The sequence below is a fragment of the Rhipicephalus sanguineus genome, chromosome 2 (genome assembly GCF_013339695.2).
Source record: "Rhipicephalus sanguineus isolate Rsan-2018 chromosome 2, BIME_Rsan_1.4, whole genome shotgun sequence".
NCBI classification, from domain to species: Eukaryota; Metazoa; Arthropoda; class Arachnida; order Ixodida; family Ixodidae; genus Rhipicephalus; species Rhipicephalus sanguineus.
The window spans coordinates 119,281,699-119,308,592 of NC_051177.1; positions in this window are offsets into that span (position 1 = coordinate 119,281,699).

Here is a 26,894-nt window from a genome sequence, read left to right on the forward strand (position 1 = left end):
CACATCCAGCGTAAAAGACAGAATAGTGTCGAGACGAGACAGCCGCGAGGAGAGTGAGCGTAAAGCAGAAAAAAGGGGGAGCATCCTGTCGTCTCGTGCTTCGCAGTGTTATATGCGTATATGATGTAGGCGAGTACTTCGTCCCAGTTTTTGTGCTTGGCATTGACATAAATTGACAGCATGTTAGTTAGTGTCCTGTTGATACGCTCTACGAGGCCATTGGTCTGTGAGTGATAGGGGGTGGCATGGCGGAACTGGCAGGCAGACAGACGGAGGATCTCTTCAACGACGTCGGCGATGAACTGACGTCCCCAGTCGCTAATGACGACGCGCGGAGGACCATGGCGCAGGATAGTAAGGCGTAGCATAAACTGCGACGCGTGGAAAGCTGTCGCAGCAGGTATGGCCGCAGTTTCTGCGTAGCGCGTCAGGTGGTCGACGCGGACGACGACCCATCGATTGGCAGTGGTTGAAAGTGGGAACAGACTTAGGAGGTCAACACCAACAATCTCGAAGGGAGAGGTGGGAGGCGGTACAGGATGGAGAAGTCCGGGCGACGTAGTCGTGGGGCGCTTGTGACGTTGGCATTGTACGCTCCTGTGACGTATACTCATTTTTCCGTGTCGCGTCTTACCTTGGGCCTGTAGAACCTTTGCTGGATGCGGGAAAACGTTCTGGCGAAGACCATGTGTCCGCAGGTTGCGTTGTCGTGGAAGAACTAAAAAGGTGAGAACGTAGAGAGCGTGGCACTACCAGCAGCAGACGGGCGCCTTGGACGGAATAATTTTTTCTGTAAAGAACGAAATCGTAAACTATAATAGCAATTTTCAAGTTCTGCTTGCTAGCTAGCTGATGAAAGGGGCTTATTTCAACAAATATATTTCTTAACACAGTAACGTGCAAATTTAAGCGTTGAATCAGCTGTTTCCTTGACACCGTCTACAAAAATTGATTGGCGGTTACCGTGATACCAGACCCGCTTCAAGTACCGAGATCCGTTCGAAGGCGAGCAGTCTAGCTCCGTTTTGTTGAGGATCTCTTCTTTACGTGAAGTCCACACGATAACACTCGTTTTTATAGACAGTACCGTGCGGCGACACAATCGACGGCTGGCAGTGTCAGCAGCGCGCAATACCTTGCTAGCCACGCGTTCGCCTACATGCGCGCAACTTCGTAACCCTGTCTGCAGTAGCACTACGCGTAGGAGCGCTTCTATGCACACCAGCCCACTGGCCGAGGAGAGGACATGCGCGAGCATCGGCCAAGATGGCAGAAAAGATTCAAAACAGTGTATTGTGCTTATGCTTTCTTGCTATTTTACCTGCTAGTAATAAAACACTCGCAGGGTTCCTTATGCGTTCACCTAGACGACTCGAAGGCGAAAGCCATCTTCTTTTCATTCTCAGTCAATCCTGCCCCCCCTCCCCCAACCCTCCAAAAGTTTTCTGCACCTAACATTGCTTTTTGTTCTGCCTGCAGCATCGGAGGCACCTCACCCGGTTTCGCACTGCCTTTGTGATCGGCCCACCTTTGACCAAGCTACGCTGTCATGTAATGACGTCATAATGTGACGCTACGTCACGTGACGGTATATTTTGGTTACTGTCACATGACGGCATATTTTAGTGATCTGTGACGTCATAATTATGTCATATGGCGACGTCATCACGTGATTTTTCGCATCAGTCGTGTTGTCCCCTACGCCGCCGACGGCCAATTTAGGCGTTCGATGAGGCATCTAAGGCTTTCGCCTTAAAAAATGTACACAGCTTGCACTAAGTCGCGCAAGGCTGGATCCCAGCGGAGCTGGTGATCTGCTAGGTAGTCCTGGCTTGGCTAAGTTGTTCCTAGGATTTGCTAAGTGTTGCTAAGTTTTGATAAGTATTGCTAGGTAATGCTAGGGATTGCCAAGATTTGCCAAGTTTTGCTATTTCCCAAGTCGCATCAAGCCCAAACCGACTTTTCCGTTCGGGTCGGTCCCCCACCTCGATCACCTCTCTCTCTACATAAGACATGCGCAGTGTCATTCGCAGCTGTTTCAGGGAGCTCGTGGTAGTTAGAAGTGGCTGGTGGAAGCAGGAACTATAGCTAGGAGATCACAAGCTCCGCTCTGACCCAGCCTCGCGCGACCTAATGCAAGCTGTGTGCATTTTGGGGGCGACCTTTACGTGGTTTTGGCTTGAACATGTGTACGTGACTAGCTTTACTTGGTTTTTGCGGGAACTCCCTGTTCCCTTTCTTTCGCTCTCTCTCTATTTCTCGCTTCCGCTTTCTTTTTTCTGTTCCTTTCCCTGCCTTTCTTTGATTCTCTCTCTCTTTCTGTCTTGCTCTCTCTTTCTTGTGTCTATTTTTGTCTATCCTTTTCCTCTATTTATTTCTTTTTCTGTCTTTCTATCTTACTATGTCTTTCTTCCCTTCCTTTCTCTAGATTTCTCTCTCTTTTTTGTATCTCTTTTGTTCTCTCTCTTTCTCTCTCTCTTTCTGTACTGGTTCTCTTGCCCATCAGAGTTATTGCGTCCCACGCCGTGCAAGTGAGCGCACGTGTTCTGGGAGCGACGCAGAAGATTAAGAAGAGGACGAAGAGAGCGCGTGAAGGATCATTATGATGTTTTTCTGTGGGCTCTGCATGGCATAACGAAAAGCTTAACAGCTCCGCCGTAAAAAATTGTTACGTGCAAAAGCTGAAGGTCAATGCAGCCAGAACCCAGCCATTGAAATTGTGTGCGTCGATTCTTGGTGGGCCCCGGCATAAAACACTTACATGTTAAAACGGCAAACGATTAAGTTTAGTACGTACTTTACTCAGTCCGACCAGCGTCTCATGTCTCATGGTCACTCCCAAAATAAAGTGGTCAGCACAGGCCAAACACAAGACCAGCAATGTTCCTCACAGGGTTAAAATAAAGGAACAAGGACTACAATATTATAATGAGAAAATAATTAATTTAAAATCGTTCAAACGCTTCGGAAACGTGCGGCCGACACCCGCGCCGTGCAAGAGGGGGCGCCACCACCTCGCCAAGAGCGCGATTGTTCCTCCCACCGGCGCTTCTCTGGTGCCTTCGTCGCTACATCTGAAGCTGGAAAGAACCTTACGGAACTCGCTGCAGACTACACATATCTCAACTGCTGTAACAAGCCGGAAGTCAATAAAGCGCAGCAAAAATTTAGAGCACACTGTCGCACACCGAGCTTGCGAATCTCCTTAACAAGATTCTACCCTTGCCGGGGAGACCCGAAACATTGACGTCATGCCCTGCCTTTCATTCCTTTCCTTCGTCCTCCTCCTTGACGTCATCGACGGTTTGGTAAACGGAGCAGTGGGAACTCTGCGAACGGGAATCGCTGGGTGACCGTGCTACGCCCTTTCTCAGGTTTCACAGTAATGTAGATGCATTTAGTGCAATGTTTCGAACTACACGAATCGCTACGCAAGCACGAGTTGCGTTATTTTTTGGCGGCATCAGCATGGCCTTTTTCATTTTCTTTGTGGTGTTTTTCAGCGTCTGGAAGGGCCCCATGGAAGGCGCATCCCGCGACCATCGAAACGTGTGCTTCGCATCAAAGAATCGCAGAGTCGGGATTTTCTCGATATGAAGTACCCTCCATGTCGGCTTTGCATATTGTCCTCGAGATGGGTTTCATTCAACTACTACGAAATTCAACGAAGCTTTCATGGAAGTAGCTGCACTTTTACAGTTGTCTTGGGCAGCGGGTATGCAAGGCCTTCATATGGTTCCGATTATTCTGCAAGCGTGGTTGTGCGGCTTAGTGGTTAGAACAGTTTAGTTCGTTGCGTGGGGCAGTAGTGTAGCCACACATTTTTTTTCGGGGGACGGGCTCAATTTAATGTTCGTGCGTTCCGTGTTTATGTTCGTCTGTTTATACACACATGCAAAATTGAAAAATTTCGAGGGGCGAGGGTGGGAGGGGCTCGGGAAATTATGACGTCTGGTGTTTAACGTGCAGCTAAATCTAAGTACACGGGCCTCTAGCATTTCGCCACCATAGAAATGCGGCCGGGATTCAATACCGCGACCTTTGTGTCAGCAGTACAGCACTATAACCATAGACCATAGCGGCGAGCGATATTTATGCATAGCGATGATTGTCGTAGGAGTGAGAGGGCGCCACCGCGTCGCTAAGCACGCGATTGCTCCTCCCACCGGCGCTTCTCTGGCGACTTCGTCGCTACATCTGAAGGGGGAAACAACCTTACAGAACTCGCTGCAGACGACACGTATCTCAACTGCCATACCAAGTAGCCATAGAAATCTTTACGTATTTAAAAGGGCGACGATCCAGAGTACTACGTGCTCTAATATGGGATAGCTGTGCGTAATAGCCACAAAGGAAATATATTGAACCGGTACACTCAAGCGCTAGAGGCGCTGTGTTTAGAAAAAATTACACCATTTCCCGCTAAAGGGGACCATGAGGCGATGCGAAGCCGGAGCACTTGCACGATCGCGTTCCGTTGGCGTTCTTTGGGCATGCTACCGACCTCGCGTCGTGGAACGCGAAGAGGAACGCTTCGCGCGTCCTGTCTTCCCTCTAGCCTGGCCGTTAATTCTCACAGGGCGAGCGGGGAACGCAGTCGGCAGGCATGCGAGAGGGGGCAGTGTAGGAGAGAGAGGGGGAGGGGACGCGCATGCGCTCGCGGCGTTGCGCAGGAGAGAATCTCGGCATGTCTAGCCATTGGTCTAGCCCGCGTTTCAGAGGAAGAGTAGAAATGGGGAGGGGAAGTGGAGAGGGGGAGTGGAGAGGGTACGCGCATGCGCAGTAAGGGTGGCCACGCCGCACACCACCACCGGATTGAACCCCGCCATAAGATACTTCGCATCTAAAAATTTATTGTATCACCGATGGTTAACAACAATAACAATTCAACATGACGTTTTCTTGCTAGAAATGCGTTCACAAATGAAAGCACGATGCGTGACCACCAATGGAGCCGCAGTTTAAAGCGAAGTGACGGTATACGACGCCAAACGAGGCCACCGTGTGCGCGCTGGTTTGCAGACGCAAAGTTCTGCACGCATTGTGCAATTCTCAAGCCGAAGCGAACCATAACCAGCCGGAGTCAAGTCAAGGCATCTGAAGCTTATACTTTTTATTTCAAGCCTCATTTAAATCGTAAAATAAAATATTTTTAATAAAATCTAGTGAAGCAGCTCTCCAGCCTATGTGAAAATAATTCCGAAAGCAAGGCAGCAGCTCGTGGTCTGTTGTCAGTTACAAGATGTACGTATCTAGTTAATGAATAGAATTCGCGAGTAGTAGTAGAAAACTCTATTGAATATAAGGTTTCTGTGCAAGTGGGCGGGGTCCTCAGTCCAGGGCTCCACAGGCGTTTGCGGCTTGCTGGGCTATATTGAGCAAAGCCCGGTGTTTCTCCATATCGCTGCTAGCAAGCCAGGACTCCCACTGCCGTGTTCGAGGCGCTAACGCAACAGCGTTAAAGAGCTCGTTTCGCAGAAATTCCGGTGTCGGCTCCGTTTGTTGTGAGCGAAAAATCGTGCAAATAAATAATAAAAAACTGCGGTTCGAGGAGGAATCGAACCCAGGCCTTCTGCGTGGCAAGTAGGTGTTCTACCGCAGAGCCTCACCATTGCTTGTAACTACTCCCCCCCCCCCCCCCCAAAAAAAAAATCCTGTAGGAATGTGATGTAATGCGAGTAGTAATGCATGTAATGTTGCGTGGCAGAAGCGTAGAATCACGCTAGGCGTCAAGACTTGTGATTTGGTCAAGGAGTGAGGTGTTCAGCGGTCCACCCATTACAAAGCGCTCAGACAAATTTAATCATCATCAGCAGCAAAAGCATCAACAAAGTTCGCGGAAGCGTACGTCCCAAGGGTACGTCCGCGTGTTGCCTTACGGACACGTATTGTCCAGATTCCCAAAGCAAGAATTATGGCGTAGGGGGCACTTCGCAACTCTGCTTGCAGTAGGCATTCCAGTATAGTTTTTAACGGCCAATGTTACTCGCACAGACGCTCCTTTCCTTGCGTCATGGTTGAGGTGTCTACCGAAAAGCGAAGCGAGGCTACCGATTTCTCGAGAAGGGGATGCGAACGGGGCACGATTACGCTATCACATTCTAGTCTTGAGGCGAATCCGAAGCGCACTCCAACGTTTTGTCCTCAAAAGAGGAGAAGTGATGTTCTGTGGCGGTGATTCACATTCCCACGTAACGTGGGCGAGAGATGGCCGCGTTCCCCACACCACAGACAGATGTGCGGATTGCGTGAAACATAGTGTGATTTGGTGGCAAGCGGGCGTGGTTGACGGAAAACAGCGGAGGAGGTAGCTATCGCGCTGGTTATTGGCCTCGAGGCCCACCACTGGAAGCGCCGGCGCCACCGTCGGCGTGACGTGCTTGGCAGGATCACGTGGTCTCAGCGGCCGCGTCGGCTGCTTGTGGCGCACTGCCGCGTGCTTTGAAAACGAGTTTCAAGTCCCACATGCGCTGCGGTCTGTTCAAATTCGGAAGTTTTCTCTCATTTTCTACTCAATAGAAACCATTGTAATAGAGTGGCTGCCTCCGAAGGCGACGAACATGGGGCTCTACCGCTCGGTGCCGCAGTGCCGCGCTTACGCAAAGGAGCCCAGTGTCGGCCTGCACCGGTAACCGCGGGACAAGAAACAGCGTGAAGCATGGGTTGTAAAGCTAAGAACCGGCAAGTAGCCATCCGCTACGAGGCTGGTGTGCAACAAGCACTTCCGAGACGAAGACTTGTTACTGCGTCGGGCCTGCGATGTTCGTTGAGTAGCAGACAGCGCGCACTGAGACGATGGCTCGCGCGCGTTTCCCGCCGGCAAATGATGCCTATCTGCCACAGGATGGTAAAAGCGCTACCTTTTACCACGTGCGATGCCATCTCAGAACACTCCAATGCGACCTCTTGATCGTCGGCCCCGTGCTCAGCGTCCACAAAATCGGCTGCAGATGCGCAAGTCATTGTTTAGATACGTTAAATTAAAAAGCGCACAGGGTCCCTTATGCATTCGTTAAAGATGACTAGAAGGCGAAAGCCATCTTCTTCTTGTCAGTCGATGTACTGATTCTCCCGCGCCCCCCTCCAAAAGCGTTCTGCGCCTAACGCGGTTTTGCACGGCCTCCGTGCAAAACCGCGTTACGGATCACGGAGGCAATGCAAAGCGACCATGACGTGTGAATACGTCATAATTTGACGTCACATTATGTGACGTCATAATGACGCTACATATTTTGACGATCTGTGACATCATGATGACGTCATATGGTGACACCATCACGTGACGATTATTTTTTGCATCACTCGTGTTGACGCCGCCGACGCGGGACGCCGACGGGCAACCTTCCCATTTGATGAGGCATGCATTGCTTAATAAGCTACATAGATTTTGCATTGCCTCCGTGATCGGCCCACCGGCCAACCCCATGTATTTTCTTGGAGCCTCATTTATTTACGTGGGAAAGATGCCACCCTGTTCGCGTTAGACACGACACTGCTGCCAAAATTGCTGGGGTACTCGCCAAATAATTACTGTCCTGTTTTGCGGCTGCTGGTTGCTGCAATAACTTCTATTTTATTCACCGCTATTTCAAGCTCATGTGGGTCCTAGTTCACAGCCGACGTTTGCAGAACAAGTCCGGCAAATATTACTGTATTTTCTTTCTTTTCCTAGGCGTCGCATGCTACTACATGCTCGGTCTCGTAGACTGGTTCTTCTTCCACCAGCAATCTCGAAGTGGTGAAGCTTTGGTCCATGAATTTGTTGATGACAGAGAGCGGCAAGTTCACTGGAATGCAAACGGAACGATAATTAAGGAGCATTAAAAAAGGGCGTCGCATTTGCTCACGTTTTGTGTGAGCACCAAACGAAACGAATGCGCTGAATGAAGAAATAGAAGCAGCGGCATTTGCCCGCTGAGAAGACCGATCAATACGCAGTGCGAGACAGCTTGTCAAATGACATTGAAACGTACCCGAATTTAGACCGAAAAAGAAAAAAAAACACTAAATCGTCGGGACGGCAGATCACAAAGTTGCCATGCTCACCGAAGCCGCAATTGTAAGGAAATTGTTTTTGAACTGCTCTGATAGCGTCCGCGCAACAGTAGTTGTTTGTTTACTCACAAATTCTCATATTTTGCGGCCTAAAGTTCACAGCGCGGTGCCGAAACGCGCTCGTAGCAAAAGCGAAACCATCAGTACGAACATACATGCAGACGCTCATACATGCAGAGGCACCGTCAGTCGTCGCGAACCCGTGCGATCGCTGGCTTGAGGCTTCTTTCTGTTATGCTCCGTTTGGTTATACAGACAGTCTACTCTAACGAGATATTTCACGTAGTTTGCACTCAGCGAGTGACTACCTTTCACGCAAGAAGTCGGTTCAGGAGTCTCCAACGTGGTGACAGCGTGAAGCGGGTGCTCGGTTTTCTGCAAAGAGACAGCGACTGTAGACTATCTTGTGCTTTCAGTTCGTCGAAAATGATTATGTTGACATTAAAGTAGACAGTTAATTTCGAAAGTACTTACAGAAATGCCCTGGAGGGCTTCCGCGAGGTGTTCTTGTAGAGCGCCGACAGCAAAACCTATGGGGAGCGCGCCGGCGGTATCCTGCCTAGCACGCAATCGAGGCGCGTCCGATAGAGGGCGACTCCGTAACTCCTCGAGGCCAATAGCTCACACCGATGCCGGATATATTATCAGTGACTCTATACTATAAGTGCAAATGGTAGGATCTATACAGTGGCATTGCAAGTCCTTACTAAAGGTAAAACCCGCCCTGACGAACAAAATGCATACATCCTCTGGTTTCCCGCCCACACACCCGTCGACCGCACGGAGGTCAATCTTAACGAGGTGGCGCACAACGTGGCTCGAGGTCTCACGTTCCGAGCTGCGTCTGCGGTTGACACTACCCGAAAGGACTCCCTTGTGAACGAATGGGAGTGGGGGGATAGACTAACCAAATTCACTCATATTTACTCAACACTATAAAATTGAGCAAAGGTTCAGCGAAGGAAATACCCCCCGCCCCACTCTAAACTGAGCCGGGCCCAGTCCGTTCAATGGCGGCCATTACAAACAGGCACCTACACTAATCCCGTAATTATGAAGCACATTTATCCTGATTTCTATAAAACCAACTCATGCAAGTATTGCACCAATAAGGCCACGCTAGCGCATATTCTCTGGGAGTGTCCAGCCCTAATTCGCGAAACTCCAATGAGGACCTTCGGGTGCGTTGGCGGGCCGCACTGCTCAGCTCAGGACTAGACAGTCAACAACGAGAGATCCAGCAAGCCAAGGAAGCTGCTGAGAGACACGGTCTCTTACGGCCGGCTCCTATAGGCGGGAACCCAGCCCGGAAATCTGCAGGAACTGAATAAAGTTATTCACACACACACACACACACACACACACACACACACACACACACACACACACACACACACACACACACACACACACACACACACACACACACACACACACACACACACACACACACACACACACACACACACACACACACACACACACACACACACACACACACACACACACACACACACACGCACGCACGCACGCACGCACGCACGCACGCACGCACGCACGCACATTCTAGCGAACAATTCTGTAGGAAAGTCAAACATCGCAGCAGTTTTTCCTTGGTGCCGCCCATCGGAATTGATTAGTAGAATTACCGTAACACCAGCTTTGCTTCAAGTATAGCGGCATGCGGTTGATGGTTCGAAGTGGATAGCACGTCAAGGTGGATAGCCGATAAATCTGGAGTTTGAAAAAGGCATGTTCAAGCGTTTTGAAGGTTAACTGTACCTAGCGACAGCTGCTCACCAGACACCAGCTAGGTCGCTGGAGGAAACACGATATGGTTTATGTCCTTTGCAATGCCGAGTTCCCAGCTGTCAATTGACTTCCTCTCTTTGATATGGCGATTGTTTGTCCACAGAAACATCTTGCCATATTCCCGCTTACGTGAACAAACTTTTAACAGTGAAGCTGCTTAAGCCGGAGGTTAGGCGTAGAAAAACCTCGCCGAGCGCCGACGTTCCCATGCGTCGCCCAGCGACGCGTTGGCGGAAGGAAAGCGAAGCAGTGGAGACAAGAAGTTGAGGGGAGATGGGAGGAGAAATAAGTAATGCAAAAGACAGTATTTTGGCGAGGCGGACTTCTAAACCGCGTACTCATGGTCCGAAGGTGAGTGTCATAAACATTCGGCTATCCAAGCACGGTAACAGAATAAGCATTTATGGAAACCATATGATTGTGTTGCTATGAGTGATTGAACGAGAAAAAGATAGAGAGATAAACAGAGAGAAAGAAAGAGAGTTAAAGAAAGCAAAGCATAGTCATGTATGGCATAGTATAGCAAAGAGGTAGGAAAGGGAGGTGAGGGTGAGGAGGAATGATATGAGGGTGAAGAGGAGGGAAAGGAGGAAGGGAACCAACGACAGAAGGGAACAACGACGATCAGCGCTGGAGTTTGCGTGAGCGTTTCCTGGAAGAGAAGCATTCAAGTTACGTTCCAAGAATTGTGGACTACATACGTTTGGTGAATATTCAGGACTTTAAGTGTTCTTGAATAGGTTGTAATGCTTTGTAGCGCGTGATCTGGTTGTTTTGTTCCCGTGTGTTAACACCATCTGAGTTATACTGTGAGCTTTAATTGATACCAGCTTAGTGTGCATGTTTGTTCAATGCTTGTACTGCCTTAACTGAGAATATATTTTGTTTGTGTTATCAACTCTTGGCTCTGAATCGGTCTCTGGACCACAACCGACGCTCGCTGGCGCACTAAAACAACCTACTCTAAATTGTCCGCGCTTTAGTGGTGCGTTTCAGGGGGCTGATATGTCAGCCCTTGGAATCTGCCCGGCGATTGCCCTCCCTATTAAAGGGATCAGTGGCACACCGGTGGCTATGAATGGTCACACTACCACGGTGCTCGCAAATATTTTAACAGACTAGTGTCTCAAATGGTCGCTTTTAATCTACAAGCGGACGTTTCATCTTGCTTCTCAGCCTTGCAGTCGGGCGCCGCAAACTCGAGCAGTGGCTTTACAATCAAGAACATTTGTGACTATATGTTTTGCGACTTCAGAATGCTAGAACATCCGCAAGCACCTTGGTCACTCATACTCTGACAGTCAGCAGAGCAAACGAACATAGGCGTGCGCACAGGGGAGGCCGGGGAGGCAGCCGCCCCCCCCCTAATCATCTAAGAGGGGGGGGGCGCAAAATCTGCCCCATACATGGACTTAGAAGGGTGGGAGGGCGCTGCGATGAACCTTCGCCCCCCCTAATGAGGAACCCTGCGCACGCCTATGCAAACGAACCCTTGGTACTGTACGCAAATTTTTCTCTGCTCCCAACACCCAGCTACAGTAACGCCTTGGCGGCGCTGCCGCAGCCGCGAGTGACGCCATGACGTTTCGCACCTTGTTTGCAGTCAGCGGGAGTGCAGCGAGTGTGCGCGGCGGAAAGGGGGAGCTTCGTGCGCGCCTGTTGCCGGCAGCGAGTGGAACACGAGTGGAGGCGCGCGCACGCCCGCGTCGCCCGCCTGCTGTTCGCGTCGTCTCTCCTGGGACGGGGAGCGTCGAGTGCGAAGCGCGTCGCAAACCGCCTCTCTCGAGCGCGCGATGCAATATGCATGCGATGCTCCTCGCAAAGGTTCGCTCTTTGACATGGTCCGCGCCGGGTGCTCAGAAGTGGCCGGATAAAAGTGGGAACGTAAACGCACGCGTCAGCCCACTTCTGTGCACACGAGAGACGTTTGGCTCGCAGGCGTTTTCCCGCGGGCGTGCTCTTAAGAGAGATAGCGGCGCGCTGCGCAAAGCGCGAAACCATATACATGTACGGCCTGGCAGACAGTGCTATATAGTTTAGTTGGCGGAGGCTTCGGTGCCTCCCCAAGCACTTTTCGGACTCTCGCGTGCATTGGTGGTGACCGCTGTATCACTTGCTGGATAAACCAGCACAATCCCCTTCCTGATGTCCAAGAACGAGCGGAAGCGCCAAAGAGCTCGTTGTATAGCAAACCTCGGGTCTTTCTTTACTGATAGAGCATGGCTGTTGTATAGGGAGTTGGCCCAGAGATGACTTTTATTTCTGAATCTTCTCTTCTCTTTTTTTTTCCTTTCTTTTTTTACAGCCCCGCAGCGTTCCGTGTACCGTAAGACGTCACTAAGGCTGTGCATAATTTCGGGTGACTAAAATATAGTCGACGTCAGTATTTATTCAGGCGGCAGCAGCCACCTGAATAAACCGATCGCTCTTCGTTAAATATCGAATGTGCTCAAAAAAATTTTTTTATGGCAATAGCGTTAGAGATTCTGTGTCGAAGAAATTCCGGTATCGGGGTCATTCGTTGTGAGCGAAAAGTCAGCGCTGTCACTCAGCGAAAAATCGCGGTGGACGCAAATAAAAAAATACGAGGCCTGCGCGGAACGCGCAGCACAGTGACAGCGAAAGCTGGAAGAGCGGCCTTTCTAGAGCCCGTGCTAGTCTCTCTTGGGGCAAGTAATACAAGTACACATGCAAGGTATCCACTATGCCATAAGTCATAATATTTATGAAGTAGGAAAATAACCAACTATGCCATCTTTCGTCTTTCTGCGGATAAGCGAGGTACCCATTACACATAGGTAAGGCATGATGTGCACTTTGTTGATGCTGCATGTGGCTGATGACGATGAAGAATTATGGCTGAGCACATTGTAGTGGGCGGGAAGCTTTAAACCACACACTCGTTGCGGAACTAGCATTATGAGACATCCTGGTTGTTATTACCCAGGCAGCACGCCGGCATTGGACCAATCTCGGAACAATGTTGGTAAACATTGGCAGAAATATTGGTCCTGCGTTGGCTTTTGGGGGGTTTGCTACACCTAAATGTGCATTGGTCCAATATTGGATGCCAATGATTTTCCAATAATGCGAAGGATGGCTGTAGCCAACATTGTCCGTCCAACATATCGCCAATAATGGCAAGGATGGCTGTAGCCAACATTGTTCGTCGTACGTATCGCCAACATTGTATAAATATTGGCAGCTCCAGTATTTTTTGCCAGCCTTTATCGTTGGCTGCACCATCGTTCTTTCATTTCCAGCGTTTAACGCTGGAAATGAAAACATTTTCCACTGAATGTGTAGTTTAACGTGAGGTAGATTTTTGTGCACGTGAATAAATGCATGTTGCCCACGCTTTTGCTTTTAGGCAAGCAGCAGGGATAATCAGCGTACAAAAGCTGAGAGTACACACAACTTTATTCTGCATATATACATATGACAAAGATTCTGCAAGTATTTATTTATTTATCTATTTGTAAATGCTGCCAATCCCAAAGGGATCATAGCAGGAGGGCATATACAGTAGTTGAATACAAAATAACACAAATTGTGATACAATGGAAACAACAAATAATTACAAAGAGAGTGCAACACAAGAGCGATTAGTGGTATGTGCATATAAAGAAAATAGGCTCGCGTAATAAAACCGTAGTCAAGGGAAGTAAAAAAAAAAGAAACATGGAAAAAAAGAGAAAATAATTTCGCATTTCACGCTTTGTTCTGCTGACCGCTTGCACAGAACCTACACTAATTACCTTGAATAACGCTCTTATATTAGAAATTGCGGAAACGGGACCACTCACAAACACACACAGCCTCCCTGTTAGCGCTTATTTAAGTTGTCAGTTCACCGAAGGTTCAAAAGGAAGTGAGTGAAAAGCGAAGCGTAATGCAAAATGAAATAAATGAACATCTACATGTGGACAGACATTCGATACAGCCGAAATCCATAACCATCTTGAACTAGCGAAAAGTTCATAGCCCATTTGTTAATTAAAAGGTAACTGCGGCAAGAGCTTGAAAGACTGCAACAACTTCAAAACTAATGAAAATTTGTGTGTTACAGATCCATCATTCCTTTGCGCGAAACGAGCGGCGAAGGGCAAATCAAAAACGGATGTTTAGCTGGCGCACGACAACGCGAGAAAAGAACAAAAGAACAAACGCAAATGCTGAAACATCGCTAAGGGCGAGGACTTAACTAACCTGCTTCGACGCGCACAGCAAAGCCCACCACATGGGTATTCACAAAGTAACAATTTTAGAGAAAATACGCGGTAATGTAGACGTTAATAAACGCAGCACATATTTCACGTACGAAAAACACGGAAAGTAACATGCGACTAAGGAAAGAAACGACTTACTGAACGCGATACGAACACAAAAATCCGGCGGAAAGTTTGCGAGTTGTCAGGACACATCGGCGCTCATCTGCGGATCGCTCTTCAAAAGTCAAAACAATCAAGTCCGGTGAAGAACAGGACAGCTGCCTTCTCACTGTGGCATCGTCGTCGAATCTCCGTATCCATAGAATCGCGGCATCCTGTCTCGGTATCCGACTCCGTTTTTTCCCGATGACTCTCGACTGAATACTGACTCCTGAGGGGCGCGCGCCCGCCGATGCCGGGAGGCCGAACGAGGGAAAGTAACCGCCACTGACTGACGAAGAATAGCCGCCGGCCAGAAGGGGCCGAAACGCGTACGCATCTTCCGAGGTGCCGTGGTCTCCCTCCATCTCCCCCCCCCCCTCTCGTTTTCAAAGGCACCGAAAGCCCGGAGCTACGTTTGAACCGTCGTGGGCGGAGCAGCCGTCAAGTGACAAGTGTTTTATGACCAGCCACCCCCGCGCACTGCCGGGAGGAGAGGACGTATTGGATTGGATTGGAACAAACTTTATTTGTGCCTGCAGTTGGGCGCTCGCGCGCCCCGACGAGGGCCTACGTCGTCTTCGGGGTTGCCGTTACTCGGCGCGGGTCTCCGCTCGCCGTTGCCGGCTCGCTGGGTCCCTGCCTTTCGAGCGCCCCGAGGACCTGCTGGACGGCCCAGAGCTGTTGATCCAGGTCGTAGCTCTTCGCGGCTTCCTCGAGCCGCGACGGGATCGTTCTTGATCTCGCTTCCTCTGGGTGTTTGATGCAGTCCCACAAGATGTGCGTGTGATCCGCCGTCTCCCTCCGGCAGACCTTGCACTTGTCGGTCGGGTATGTCTCGGGGTACATGCGATGCATCAGTCCCGGACTCGGTAGCGATCCGGTCTGGAGCTGTCTCAATAGTACCGCCTCCGCTCGACTCAACCGCGGGTGCGGGAGTGGGAAAGTCCTGCGAGCCATGCGGTAGGCTTTTGTGATGTCGTTATAGTCCGTCATGCGGTCCTTGGCTCCGAACCACGTCTGACGGTCTGTCGCCGGGGCGCGGTTAGTTAGCGCTCGCGCCGCTGCGTGTGCCGTCTCGTTGTGATTGGCATTGCGTTCCGACGCGTCACCCGCGTGCGCCGGGAACCACTTAATTCTTACTTTTCTGTCTTGCAGTTTGGCCGCACGCAATACTCGTTCGGCCTCTCTACATACTTGGCCTTTGGCGAAGTTTCGCACCGCCTGTCTCGAGTCACTTAGCACGGTGTGGCAGTCTGGGTCGATGATGGCCAGGGCGATGGCCACCTCCTCCGCTTGTTCCGCTCCAATGCTCTTCACGCTCGCTGCCGTCCTTGTTGCGCCGGTCGACGCCTCGATGACGACCGCTGCGAAAGCGTTCTGTTGGTATTCGGCCGCGTCCACATATCGCGCGTGCTCGTCGTTGGCGTGCAGGTCGATGAGAGCCTTGGCCCTCGCCGCTCTTCTTCCCTTGTTGTAGTCGGGATTCATGTTCTTGGGTATGGGGTCGGTTCTGGTTTGGCGTCGGACCTCTTTGGGGACGGGGAGCTTCGTCTCCGCTTCGTTCGAGTGTCCTATTCCCAGGTCATCCAGTATTTTCCTCCCGGCATTGGTCGTGGACAGCCGCTCCAGTTGAGCGCTCCGTTGTGCTTCGGCTATTTCTTCGAGCGTGTTGTGTATCCCGAGTTGTAAGAGGCGGGTCGGCTCGTGGACTCAAACAGGCCCAACGCCGTTTTGTACGCTCTTCTGATGATGGCATTGATTTTGTTGCGTTCGTGTTGCAGCCATCTGTGGTAGGCTGCGACGTAAGTGACGTGGCTGATGATAAAGGATTGTACGAGCCTGATTAGGCTCTCCTCTCTCATGCCTGCTTTCCGGGACGTGACTCGTTTGAGGAGTCGCGTCGCGTTGGCCGCCTTCGCTGTAAGACGGGCGATGATGTCGCCGTTTCTTCCGTGCTTCTCGATGACCATGCCTAGGATCCTGATTTTACCGACCTCGGGGATAACGTTGCCGGATTGGTTATGATTCGGATCTTTTCGTATTCGCGTTTTTTGGTCTTGCCTCTGACGTTGTTGGTAGGTGGGAGTATTAGGAGCTCCGATTTGCTCGGCGAACATATCAGTCCGGTGCCCTCCAACCGGTCTTCTATCGCGTCGACGGCGGTTTGCAGCGCGCACTCAATGTGGGCGTCGCTGCCACCGGTCACCCACAGCGTGATATCGTCCGCGTAGATGGTGTGCCTGACGTGTTCGACATCCGCGAGCTTCTCTGCCACTCCGATCATTACCAGGTTGAACAGCATCGGCGAGATGACCGACCCCTGCGGTGTGCCAGTGCTCCCGAGCTTCTTCTCTTGCGTCTGTAGGTCGCCTGCTCGCAGCTCGGCGGGTCCTGTCCGTGAGGAAGTCCTTAATGTAGTTGTAGGATCTCTCACCCATGTTGAGATTTGAGACTTGGGACAGGATCGCCGAGTGTTTCACCTTGTCGAAGGCGCTCTGCAGGTCGAGCCCCAGGATTGCCTTGTTGTCGCGTGCGCTGCCATCGCCGTCGATGATTTGGTATTTGAGCTGCAGCATCGCGTCCTGCGTGCTCAGGTGCTGTCTGAAGCCGATTACCGTGGCCGGGTACAGCCCTTCTCGTTCCAGGTAATCTTGCCACCTGTTGAGCAGGACGTGCTCCAGCACCTTGCCCACGCAGGACGTGAGCGAGATGGGCCGGAGGTTGTCCGTGTCCGGTGGCTTCCCCGGCTTGGGAATCAGAATGGTCTTGGCTGTCTTCCACTGCTTCGGCAGCTCGCCCGCTTTCCAGCACTTGTTGAAGTACTTTGCTAGGTTCTCAATGGAGCCGTCGTCGAGGTTCTTCAGCGCCTTGTTCGTGACGAGGTCCGGGCCGGCCGCCGACCGGCTGTTGAGGCCGTGCAGGGCCGCGCGGACTTCCTCGACGTCAATATCGCGATCGAGGTTCGCGTTGGGTTGGCCGCCGTACGGCGCGTGTTGTTCGGTGGGTGTAGTTGGCAGATATTTGTCGTTGATACGCCTGGTGACTTCATCGGCGCCGTGTACCGAGACCGCCCGATGTATGAGCTTGGCGAGTCTGTCCCTTTGGTGTGACTTGGTCTTGGTTTCGTCGAGCAGATGCCGCAGCAGGTTCCACGTCTTCCCGCTGTGCATCTGCCCGTCTGCTGCGTTGCAGATCTCGTTCCACTGTTGCGCGCATAGCACGCGGCAGTGATCTTCGATCGCTCGGTTGAGCTCCGCCACCTGCTTTCTGAGTCTGCGGTTGAGCCGTTGTTTCTTCCATCGATTGAGTATCGACTGTTTGGCCTCGATGAGATGCGCTAGCCGGCTGTCTACTTTGTCTATCTCCGCGTCCGTTTTAATTTCTTTCGTCGCGTCGCGTACGTTCTTGGTGATTTCGGCCGTCCACGAGTCTATGTCTTCGATCTCGTCGTCACCGTCTTCCCTCTGGTTTCTGGTGTGTCGGAAGGCATCCCAGTCTATCCATCTGTGTGTTCTGTTGCTGGTGTCGTTGTGTTCTGGTATGCCGATTTCCACGATGGTGTGGTCACTGCCGAGGTCGGCCCCCGTGTTTCTCCAGGTGATCGCGCCCCGGACGTCGTTCTTGACGAACGTGAGGTCCGGAGTGGTGTCGCGGGACACGGAGTTACCGATTCTCGTCGGATGCGTCGGGTCCGTGATGAGGGTGAACTCGAGTTCCGTGGCGTCTTGGTACAGGTCGCGGCCCTTTGCTGTGTACTTGTTGTAGCCCCAGGCTGGGTTCATCGCGTTGAAGTCACCGCACGCGATCAGCGTGTTGCGGCCCGCCGCGGTGCTGGCTCTGTGCAGTAGTGTCTTGAATCTCTCTTTTCTCTTCGATGGGTTGCTGTAGACGTTCAGCAGAAATATGCTTCCTTTTCTCTTCTTGCCCGGGATGATTTCGGTGAGTGTGTGCTCGATCTTGATAGTGTTGTGGAGCTCGTGTTCGACGAACGTGAGTCCCTTCCTGACCAGGGTGCACAGGCCTCTGCCGTCGGGTGGGCCCTTGTGCACTCTGTAGCCGGGGAGTGACGGTGCGTCGGTGAGTGTCTCTTGTAGTAGTATCACGTCCGGCTTGCGCGCGGCGCGTGCAATGTGCTGCTGGATGACTGCCTTCTTCCTTCCGAAGCCGCGACAGTTCCACTGCCACACTGTTACGCCTGTTGCTGCTGCTGCGTTGGCGGCCATAATTGCGTTGGCGCGTATGCGGTTCCTTGGTTGGGTGGATGTAGCGCGAAAATGGGCGCAAACGTCGGGTGGCTCACGATCGGCTGTAGGTTCCTTTCGATGTAGGCGAATCTGTTTATGTTCTCAGCTTGGTAGTTATCCACTGTTTGTTTCATTGCTGTCACTGCTGCGATGTTCGCCGTGAGTAGCTCTTCGAGTTTGGTGAATCTCGCTTCGAATTTGGCTTCGAGGTTCTCGTTGCGGTCGTTTTCTTTTTGCTTGCGCGGGGCCTCGATGGCTCGCTTCTTCTGTGCCGGTTCCTCTACGGCTGCCTCCTGGTTCTTCGTGCTTGTTTCCTCTGTCTCTCTTGAGCTTGGCGTGGGTCTCTGTGGAGACTCGTTGTTGCATAGCAGCAGCTTACGGATCTCAGCAATCTCTCTCGAGAGGTTGTTAATAGTTGTTCGCAGCGCCGCGTTTTCTTGCCTTAAGGTCTCGTTGGCTTCTCGCACCTTGTTCATATCGACGTAAAATTCCTCAGCAAGACATGGCGTCGCGCTGCTTCTCCGGCCTCCCGATCACCGAGAACATTTGTTCGAAGTGAACACGTCTGGTTGCGTGAAGCGTTGAGAGTGCAAACATAACTCATCGCTCATTTGGAGATTCCGCGGGCGATACCGTAGTCTTGGACAGCAGGTCGCTGTAGCACGCACACAAAGAAGTTACAATCCTGTAATCCAACCAGTCGTGTAGCAAACACAAAAATACGTGGTGTGGTTGAAGTGACATGAAATGTTTTGATTGTTCGCCGCTAATAAAGCCGTCAGAAAAATTTCGGTGCGCGTGCTCAAAAGGCGCACCAGCGCAGAGGCCCATTGCGAAGCAGACTAGAATTATATTCTACTCCATTAACTCATGAGCGCTATATACAGCCTCAATCAATGTAAAGGCAAGGTTTTTTTTTCATACAGTTGCGTTGTATACGCTGGCTGTATCACACAATTAACTTTTAACAAGCATTGAAAAGTGAGATGTTGTGCTGTGTTTCCTTTCTCATAGATGTATTCCCAGCAGCGCGCAAAACTCACTTGAAAACTTGGTACTTATTTTACATTGCTCAACATCTCTAAAACAAATTTTGTCCAACTGTTTAGGATATATTTTGTGCCACACTAAATGCCAACTTAAAAATCAAGACCCTGTGTGCGCCATTGTTCCCTTTCTTATAGAATGGAATTTCCAGTTTTGTTTGTTGACTGACAACAATGGACTGTTTTTGCCATCTTTATACAGTAAAAGCTCGTTAATTCCACACTCATTAATTCGGAAAATCAGATAATTAGGACGTGCTCTCTGGTCCCGCCAAGCATGTTTATTGTTTAATGGCACCGAACGCTCGGTAATTCGGTCATATTTGGCCGCAACCGGGTTACTTCGGACGAACCTCGGAACGCGCCAAGCGCGAAGCGCCGCAAATATGCGATGCAAAGGAGCGAAAACGGCACTCGCGGACGGCCGAAACGGCCGCTGGCTTTCAGAAATGCGGGGTCGTCATCTACAATCGCGTTGTTATACGTAATAAGGAATGGGTTCAGAGCACGTTTCGGATTAGGACTCGACCGGGCCGCTCCAACGTCATAACAGAAATACCAAGTCTCTTTTGCGTCGCGGGCCCGTTGGACGGCCCATAGCTGTTCTCTAGTCCGGGGCTAGTAAAAGCATGCAGCCTCCCAGTTGGACGGCGTGATGCCTTCGCCGCCGTGTAACGCGGGGCTTTTGTAGAATATTTGTAGAGTAAAGCAATGTGATAAGTAACCAGAAATCTTCTTTGAGGTGCGCTGGATGCCGGACAAAGTGATTTTCATAATAGCGTGCATGCGCAGGTGGTGGCTCGATTCGGGCTAACCTTCACTCAGTGATGGTAAAAGGGGAAAAAAACATTCCTGCCGATATATCATGCATATGCTTCCCAGTGTTTAAGACATTGGAGCGACAACGTGTAAGTCTGGACAATATTGTCCGGCGCGTAGCATTGGCCGTCCAATATTGTTTAACCAGTCAGATTGACTGGACAATATATCCGATCTACTGCCATTACATAACCAATATTGTTTTACCAACGGATAAGCTGGCCCAATATTGCCATCCATACGGCCTGGTTCTGCCAATATCGTATGTACATCGGCAACCATGGGCCGTTGTTGCCAACCTCAACGAATGACACGACCAATATTGTATGTTGGCTGGCAAAGATGGACCATTATTGGCATCCTTGTAGGCTGGCTTGCCAACATTGGTTTTATAGTGGTTTGTATGGGCCATCATTGGGCCATCGTTTGCCAACGTATAAACAATATTGGGCCAATGTGCTGTGCTGCCTGGGTAGGAGCTTGCTCGCCAAGCTTCTTATGCTCGCGCCTTGTCCATCGCGCCGTATCCGCTAGTTCTCATTGCTCCCGCTAGAGGCACAGCTGTGCTCTCTCCGGTGATTCAAGTGCGCTCACTAGATGGCGTGCCACCGCTCAGGCGGCGCCGCACACTCCACTGCACACTCGGAGCGTGCTCTCGTTAGATAGGTGACCGTTAGAGGGCTGCGCCCATATACAGCGCTTGCTCTCGGCACGCTTCTTTTCTCTTCGCCAAGAGCTCACTCAGTGCACTTCGCTACCACTACCAAGACAAGCCAAGACAGCGGGGGTGCTGAACTTGTGTATATAATGTATACGTAGTCCATCAAATTGTAAATTGTGTATATAGTCCATCAAAATGTAAAATTGTGTATATAGTGCATCAAAATGTAAATTAATAAACAATGTGCATATAATGTGTGTATATATATATATATATACATATATATATATATATATATATATATATATATATATATATATATATATATATATATATATATATATATATATATATATATATATATATATATAACAACGTGGTCACGTCGTTATATGACGATAGGGGAGTTTGTACGGAGGATTCACGGGTTACCCGATCATCTCCGAGCAAGCTTCTCTAACATCATTCACTTTGTGGATATGGCGTGACTTTTTTTTACTCTTCTGCCACTCTATATTACATATGTTAATGCGATTCCTTGCCCGACGACGCCCGTGGACGGTCTTTTTGCGAAGGAGTTCCAAGCACCAGTGTGGTTCTGTGGTGGATTATTCGGCTGCCACACAGAGGACCCGGGTTCAAATCCCGTCCGATTCTGGTATATTGTTTTCTGATTTCATTTTTTTTTTTCTTTTTTCGGTAGTGGTTACGGACACCGGCGGCGGCAGCGGCGGAGGACAACTACGGCGCTGTTGTTGTGATCTCACGACAGCTTTCGCTGTAATAAAGCTCACGGCACCGAGCCGGAGTCGAACCCGGACCTCTTTAGGGGCAAGCAGGTGTTCTACCACAGAGACACGTCAGTGTTTAAAATTGTTTCCGAATGGAAGCATACGCAGGCGTCATACAGTGCGAGGAGTCACACGTTAACACATCCAATGTAGCGTAGCCGAAGCGTAGAATCACACGAGGCGCAATGACCGGGTGGTTTGAAGGCCCACCCCTTACAAAGAGCTCAGGCATAACTCATGATCAGCAACGGCATCAGCAAGGTGTGCAGCTTCGTAGGCACACGTATTGCTTACTTACGTGTAGTGGGTACTTCGCTAATTCGCAGACTGATGAATTATGGCGTAGTCGGCACTTAGCAACAGTAGTTGGAGTAGGCGAGCCATTTACTAAAGCTAAAAACGGCCAATGTTACGCGCACAGAAGTTGCTTTCCTCTCTGCATTCTTGAAGGTGTTCACCAAGAAGCGAAACATGGGAACCGAGTGTTGAGGTGATGCGAACGCGGCAAGATTATGCTGCAACACGTTCTACTCTTGAAGGCGAGACTCAAGCGTCATCGAAGTTTCAGAATGCTTATTTCTGTAGCCTCTTGAGCTTTTTTTTTAATTTTCAGTTTTTTTGTACTGATGACTCCGCTTCGTCGTTTCGGTTTCAATTGACGTCGTTTTACTCATCGCTTGTTTACAGGTAGCTGGCCCAACGCAGAGCGCGTCAAAGCTGTTTCCATGTGAGCCACTGATGAGACATTTTGTCGATGCCTTCGTGCGCGCAGCCTGCATAGTGGCCCGAAGTCCATCTGTCGGGCAAATAGAAAAGTTTTTTTTTTACTGACACTATGGATAACAGAGGTTGTTGATTGGAGAGGAGTATACAGAGGGAGGTAAACGAGCACCTACTAGATGGCGCGCGCCATGTCACTGGCTTAACTGAAGTGGGCTTGCGTGACGAGGATCAATGCGTTGTCCAGAAGGTACGTTTGTAATGTGTCGATATCCATGTGTTCGAATATGTCACTGTTGTTTTCGTCATTTTTTTTAAATTGTGGAGCACTTTCAGCGCGAGACGCTGACAATCAGTGACGCATGAAAATTGGAATAATGTAAGTTTACCGGGCAGAGTAACACGAATGCATCTTCTTTGATCGGCAAGGGTATGCGATTTGCGCATGATGCTTGGGGTATAGTAGCAGTATTGGCGTCTACCATATTGATAAACATTTGCTTGGGATCATAGTCGGAATCAGTTCCTCAAACACGTTTCTGGTATTTCTGCGTCTCCCACTCTCTCTCGGTTAGAAGTGCTTCGTGTAGCTGCCTATTCTGTTTATCTTAAACTGAGCGTTTACTTAAGTCAGCGGTGACCCCTATGTTCATGGCCTCTAATATCCTCACTACAGTACGGCTTACATTTAGGGCCATCCTCTACGACACGTCTACAAATGCTCTGGTCGGAGACTCGTTTTTCTAAAGCACTACGCAGTAAAAAGGCAAAAGGTACCCGAATATCACTAAGCCCAAAAATATATATAAATCAAGACGCTGGCCGTATCGTTAGAGAAGCCGGTCGGCCTGTGACTCAGGTCACTTATAAAACAGAAATATTCTTAATTCGGCTTGCAGTCGAGCACGTTAACTTTTTTCATAGAGGAACCTGAAGCGCACGCGCAGTGCCTATGGACGCCACTTTAGGACCAGAATTTGGGGACATCTGTACGTGGCGCAAAATCTCGGTGGTGGCAGCGGCACCACGCAAAAACTGAATGGGAAATAGGCGAAATCAAATCATATCTCACGAAAAGAAACTAGTCAACAAAGTAGACTCCCGGTTCTCTACAACAGGGAACCAGAGGAAATCGTGGTAAAATACTGTCTGCGTGGTGAAGAGTACGTAGTTTAGTTTCCCAGAATATTTAATATTCTACATTACGGCCCATGTGGTTCTGATAGGCGATGTTCCAACCTCTTGGGGAGTCACGCGCTTTATAGTGCGATACTGCAATATAACCAGAATGTTCCAGAGGTTCTTTGCCGTATAAAAGGGGTGGACGATTTCGATAACAAATATTTATTTTAAGGTAAGATTTTTTTTTCGCCTATTTCTCATTCAACTACGGCAGGGAGCAGTTTCCGCCGTCGAGAAATGGCGTCACGGAAAAACTGCCCCAAATCCTCGGTGTGTTCGTAAAACAGCTAGAACCAGATACTTTTGAAGTCACTACCTGGACAACCCACCCTGATTTACAGGTTACCGCTTTAGTAGCGCACTCTCCTTTCTGCAGTGATGACCACTTTCTCATGAGTTAGCGATACGTAACTTGAAACGGTAATGCATCCCACGACTCTGGGGCTTGATCACTGCTGAGATTTTATTTCCGTGAGGCTGTGTCACTAATGAGATATAACTGTGAAAACAAGTCCCGAAGCGACAAACGCGCGTAACAGGCGCGTATTCTAGAACCAGTATTCTAGAACCAGTGAAAAACCAATGGCAGGAGGAATAAGTGCACCACTTTCTTGTTATAGTCAACCATGCCGGAAGAACAGCGCTCATATCTTAAGCAGCAGTGTTAATCACATTCAGGGAAGTCGCAGGATGGCTCTTCGGCTGCAGGTGTCGTCGCATTGATCTATATCGTAGCCCTTAGTGATAGCTTCGCGCAACGTGAGTGCAGGCCAACGACGGCAGTAAGTAAGCAGCAGCGACGGGCGAATCAGTTCCGGCAGGCGGGAGGGACCATCTTGTTGACTGCCTCGTCGTTCGTGTTCCGATGAATCCATGAATATAGATAGCTGCTCATGTTTTCACCTCATAAACACTAGCCATCGAGCCCATATATACTACTTCCATCGCCGCGATAAAATAAAATAATAAAAGGGACGCATAGATCACGTTTTTCGCGCAGCGAAAAGCAGCGTAGGCGGGTAGTAAACATTGCTTACGCTTTGCACCGTTCCGAAGAGAAACAAAATCCCACTGCGTCCAACTAAAGCGCGACGTCATGTAACCGTACGCGAAAGGTAGTAAATAGGCGTGCGGTCTCTTTATGCGTTACGACTAACGCTAACAACAGAGTATGCGAGCGTGGGCGGCCGAGCAGGGGAGCTCCTTATTCCTTATTTATGAAAGAGTGCTCCGAGTCACGGGCTTGGGTGGTGGAATAAAGCAAATATGGGAAGCGAAGCCGGGTAGGTGGTAATGGTGAGGCAGGAGTCATGGGAATCCCAGCGGTTAGTCACGGTGGCGGCGCGGACTTGGTGGGATATACGGCAACGGCGGCTTTGCTTCTAAGTGTTATTTATAACGCGTGTCGAAACCTCCAACTCCCACAGAGCCTTTGTCACGGCCCCGCCGGAGCATCGCCCCCCTGCTGCCTTCGAACTCTCAGCCCCCACAAGCCACGCCCTTCTCCCGCGCCTTCTCGGTCTTTATCAAAGCCACGGGATTCGCAGTAAAACGGTGCAGCGTTGCAAAGACGTAGGACTGACCTCACAAGCACGAACGCACAATGAGAGAGTGAAAAAGACGATTGTGACACCTTTTTTTTAACGCATAAAAGGACAGGTATTTCGTAAGTACCTGCATACCCCTAAAAAGTAAAGGATGCTTTGCCACGCGTACACTATATGTGGAAGTATGCACGCTTTACAGGAATACGCGAACCTGTTTGGCACTGACCTTTGTGGGTTCGCTTACGTCTACTGCAATGAAACTGTACATGGGCTACAGCATGCCAATGCTGTAGCGTGCTAATTAATGCATAAATGATGTAGCGTGCTTGTTAATACATAAAACGATGGGTATTCCGTAAATACCTGCATGCCCCATAAAACGTAAGAGATACTTGGCCACATGTAGACTACGCGTGCACGTTTGCCCGCTTTACAGGCGTTCAGGAACCTGTTTGGCATGATATCCGCGGGTTAGATTATGTCTGTTGCGATGAAATATTAGATGGGCGCGCTTATTTATACATATATGTTGTAGCGGGTTTATCAATGCATAAAAGAATGAGTATTTCACATGCTCCTTAATAGGACACTAAAGAGAAACACTGAATCGGTCTAGATCGATAAATTGTGCTCTGAGAACGCCAATGTCGTTAACTTCGCCATATAGGTTTATTAATAGAGGAGAAAATCAAGTTCAATGTCACTATTTTAAATTTCGCGCCGAAATCTCCCCGCGTGACGTCACGAGTTTCAAAGTGTATTTATCGTATTTTGGCGCCATCGGCTCAACAAAATTACCCCAAACTGGATATGTTAAGTCTATGGCCCCCTCAGACGACAATGTACTTCATTTTTACCGATTAGAAACTACGTAGTCCCTAGTAGGCGCCGTCAAAACATGTGACGTCACGGCGAATGGTGCGAAAACTTCAAGGTTGCGTCGCCACCCACATTTTGTTTTTGCGCTTTTTCTCGCTTATTAAATGTCTTCTCGACGCAAGCGTGGTGTTTTTGGTATCGTGAAAGAGTACTTTACTAATAAGAGAAAAATCGTTTTGCTCTTTAGTGTCCCTTTAAAATGTAAAAGATGCTTTGCCACACATAGCATTTGTATGCAGGTATGCACGCTTTACAGGAGTTCAAGAACCTATTTGACATGACATCCGCGGGTACGTTTACATCTACTGCGATGTAATTTTACGTCAGCCCGTGGTGTAGCTCATACTAAGCGCGATAGTACAGTTTCAGATAATCTTGTGTGCCCTTGTCAACCTATGGACGGTGTGAGCGCACACTCCTCCATTGCACGCGAGCGGAGCGAATGATGGCTTTGTTGAATTTCGTGGAAGTGCTGTGAAAACCCTTTGCAGGAAGAGATCAGAGCCGTCAGGAAGGACTGCACACGTAAGGAAAAGTCAAACATTGCGAAAATATGATGGCGAACAGGTGTTTCGCTGGTGGCGGGATGCGCGTGCCATGGTTATACCATGGTGCCGTTCGAGACGCTGCCAAGTGCTAAGGAGAAAATTAAATACGCCGTGCCGACGCCGCCCGAAAACAGCGTTGTAGGAACGGCCGCTGCCGACAATAAAACTCAGCGCATACGCATCAATAAGGCAGCTCAGGAACTCCTGAGCGGAATTG